Source organism: Xyrauchen texanus, chromosome 7 (genome assembly GCF_025860055.1).
Source record: "Xyrauchen texanus isolate HMW12.3.18 chromosome 7, RBS_HiC_50CHRs, whole genome shotgun sequence".
In the NCBI taxonomy this organism is placed as follows: Eukaryota; Metazoa; Chordata; class Actinopteri; order Cypriniformes; family Catostomidae; genus Xyrauchen; species Xyrauchen texanus.
Window position 1 is genome coordinate 51,310,347 of NC_068282.1, and position 4,202 is coordinate 51,314,548.

Sequence of the window (4,202 nt, forward strand, 5' to 3'; positions counted from 1 at the left end):
CACACTCACACACTACACACACTCACACACACATACACTCACACACACATACACACACTCTCACACACATACACACACACACACACACTCTCACACACATACACACACAGAATTGGAGGAAGCAAGGAGTCCTCACAGTTGGCTGAAGTTCGCAAGTCCCTCGCTGGTCTGCATCACACCCACCATCAGGCCCTGCTTGAGCTATGCCAGGACCAAGATTGCCGTTTTCATGATGTGCTCAGAGCACAAGCAGAGGACCGGCATGCGATCTGGAGCCTACTAAGCCAGGAGAAAGCCCCTGCCATGACCCCAGACACAGCAGACCCCATGCCTCCGGCCGCTCTCATGAAGATGGGGTGCAGAAGATGATCCAGAGGCCTTTCTGGATCTATTTGAGTGGAGAGCTGAGATCTGGGGCTCAGTGGGCAGCCAGACTCACTCCCTTGTTGTCCAGGGAAGCCCAACTCCTACATCAGTAATTTAATCACATGGAGAAGTGTTGGTTCTTATTCATTGCGATCAAATGATCACTTGCTGCTCTTTGTTCCATTTGCCCAAACAAAACTGGGGAAAAGGGCTTTTGTCTACTCCGCTCCTTCTGCATGGAACTTTTTGCAAAAAGACTTGAAATTATCTGAACTCATTTCCTTAAATGCTTTTAAGTCCAGATTGAGAGAACCTGAAATGACCTGTTTAAATTGTAAATGTTTTTAATTATTTGTGTTGTATAACCTTTATAAATGTAATTGATTGTGTTTTTGCTGCCTCTTGGCCAGGACTCCCTTGAAAAAGAGGTTTTTAACCTCAATGGGACTTTCCTGGTTAAATAAAAAAAAAAAAAAAAAAAACTCGCAGCACAACAACTTCCGGTCCTGGTCTTCGACGATCTGAGGAAGACCATCTTGCAGCAGGTCGGCCGCAGCCCGAAGCAGTACCGACAGCTCTTCTGATCGATAAAGTTTGGGCTGGCTGTTTGCCTTCACTCAACGGCTCCAGGACACCTGCCGGAAGTGGCTGCTGACGGAGGACCGTGATGCAGAGAGAGTTATCGACCAGGTGGTGCAGAAGCAGCTGATCTGTCAGCTACCGAAAGGAACGGTCCAGTGGGTCCAGTACCACTACCCGGCGTTACTGGAGAAGGCCGTTCTTTCAGGACCATCTGTCGGCATAACAGAGGGTGGGAGAGCCCTCCCACTCTCTCTCCCCTCTCCATGTGTTTTCCCCGCTCTCTTCTCCCCCCCACTCTGCTCTCTCACAACAGCACATCCCAGTACCCTGGAGGCATGGAATCATGGAGTGGTGGTGGCGTAGTGGGCTAAAGCACTTAACTAGTAATCAGAACTGGTAATCAGAAGGTTGTAGGTTCGATCCCCACAGCCACCACCATTGTGTCCTTGAACAAGGCACTTAACTCCAGGTTGCTCTGGGGGGATTGTCCCTGTAATAAGTGATCTGTAAGTCACTTTGAATAAAAGCGTCTGCCAAATGCGTAAATGTAATGTAAATGGAATCCTGCTGCCGAAGGTTCTCCGGGGACTTCTGGGGATGCCTCATCGCTCTCCCCCTCTGGTGGATGTACCTGCCGACACAGGTGTGGGCGTAATGCCTGGGAGCCTGATGGAGTTGAGGGGATACGGAACACTTGATGCCCCGTGATGGAGCTGGGAACTGTAGTCCGGATCCCTGACATTTCACGGGCTGCCCCCGATCAATCCGGGCTGCCCCCGATCAATACCGGTAAGTGTCAAGGGGAGTACACATTAAGCCTTGGTGGATACGGGCTGTAAACAGACCACAATCCAATGATTGGTTCAACAAACAAAAGGGTGAGGGTGAAGTGTGTGCACGGTGATATTAACAACTACCTTGTAGTGACCCTCGTTATTAAATTTCTGAGAAAAAACATAGAGTGGAGGTGGTGGTTAGTTCCCGCCTCAACCATACACTAATTCTGGGAACTTATTGACAAGAGTTTAAAAATGTATTAAAGGGAATATGTGTGGATGGTTCCTGCAAGGAAGCTGCTAGATGTGAAATGTGCGATGCTTTGACAGGGGAGGCGGAGCCGGGGCCATCTTCGTCTACTCCACTTCAGGATGATATAAGGGAGGGGGAGGCTTTAGTCTAGGTTTCCTAAACGGGATTTCCCTCTAGAGCAGTCGAGAGATGAAACCTTTAGGCATGCCCTTGACTAAGTAAAAGTTATTGATGGTCAAAGGCTGCAACCAAACATCGCATTTTCATATCCCTATTTTTAATCAAAAGAGGATACAACCCAGCTGTTAATACCGCAGAGCTGGTGGGAAATGTTCTTCCAGGTGGCTCCTTATAATCCGATGGCGGGTCACTTAGGGCAGAGGAAAACACTGAACTGACTAATGGTCCGTTTTTATTGGCCAGGCATTCAAAGGGATTTTATCAGGTGGTGTCAGCTGGTGAATCTGCCGGCTACCCCAAGCATGCTGTTGCACCCCTTTCCATTAATTGAGGTCCCCTTCATAAGAATTGGCATGGACCTCGTCGGGCCATTATAGCAGTCATCATGCGGACATTGCTTTGTCCTAGTGGAATTTGCAACGCAATATCCAGAAGCAGTGCCTCTGAGCAAAATCTCAGCATGCATTGTTGTGGAGGCACTCTTCAAAATAATCTCCTTCAGAATAATTTCCAAAAGAAATCCTCACTGATCAAGGCACTACATTTATGTCACGGACACTCCACGAACTCTATGAATTATTGTGTATTAGATCGATTCACACCAGTGTTTACCATCTGCAATCAGATGGGTTGATGGAGCAATTTAATAAAACTCTGAAAAATATGATTCATAAGTTCGTACACGAGGATGCTAGAAATAGGGATAAATGGGTCGATCTCCTGTTATTTGCAGTGCGGGAGGTCCCACAAGCCTCCACAGGGTTTTCCCCATTCAAGCTGCTGTTTGGGCGGTGCCCGTGTGATCATATGGGAAACTTGGGAGGAGAGACCTTCAAACAGTAAAAGCAAAATTCATTATGTTCTTGATCTTAGAGGAAAACTCCACACCCTGGGCGAACTAACACAGGAGAATTTGCTCCAAGCTCAGGAACGTGAGGGCCGACTCTATAACAGGGGCACTCGCCTACGGGAATTTGCACCAGGAGATAAAGTGCTTGTATTAATCCCCACATCGAGCTCCAAATTACTTGTCAAGTGGCAAGGGTGCTTTGAGGTCACATGACAAGTGGGGGTTCTCGATTATGAGGTGAAACAAACTGATAGAGGGGTAGCATGTCAAATATACCATCTCAACATCGAACCAGAGGTGAACACAAAGACCAATCATGACACCCCTGTAACTTGTGGAGACAACCTCTCACCGTATAAAGTTACAGTGGTTGCCGAGTGGAAGAAAGAATTTGCAGATGTGTTTTCTCGTCTGGCGGGTTGTACAAACCTTATCCAGCACCTCGAGACCAAGCTGGGGGTAGTGGTACATAGCCATTCCTACCGACTGCCCAAATACAAAACAAAATAGTTTGGGAAGAATTAGATGCAATGCTAGATATGGGAGTGTAAGAGAAACTCCTCACAAGGCAGTTCAGGTCAGTCACCTTTAATGTCTCTACAATATAATACAACGTAATATTCACAGCTTCCACAGTTTACATATACAATAAAGCACTGAGCTTTCAGCTTCCAACATATCTCTCTGTCTCTCTCTCCCCATGGAGGCCCTCTCGCTGCTTTTTATGCCGCTCTCCCCGTGCTCACTGAAATTAGAGACAGGTGTTAGACATAATTTAGCTCAGGTGAAAGCGCCCTTACCGCTTTTCTCTCCCGGGCGGGCGCTTGACCACGCCCCCGCTGCCACATACCCCCACCGCCCGACTCAGGCCGGGGCGTCATCCGGCCTGTCTACCACTCCCCCATTTCTGGAGAGGAAGTTGGCGATAGCCATCTGCACCCCTGGTCTGTGGACCACCTTGAATTTAAAGGGCTGGAGGGCCAGATACCAACGGGTGATCCGGGCGTTAGTATCTTTCATGTGATGGAGCCACTGCAGTGGGGCGTGATCTGAGCAGAGGGTGAAGGCCCACCCCAGCAGGTAGTAACAGAGGGTGAGGACCGCCCACTTGATGGCCAAACACTCCTTCTCCACGGTGCTGTACTTAGTCTCAATTAAGGAGAGCTTACGGCTAATGTACAGCACCGGGCGCTCC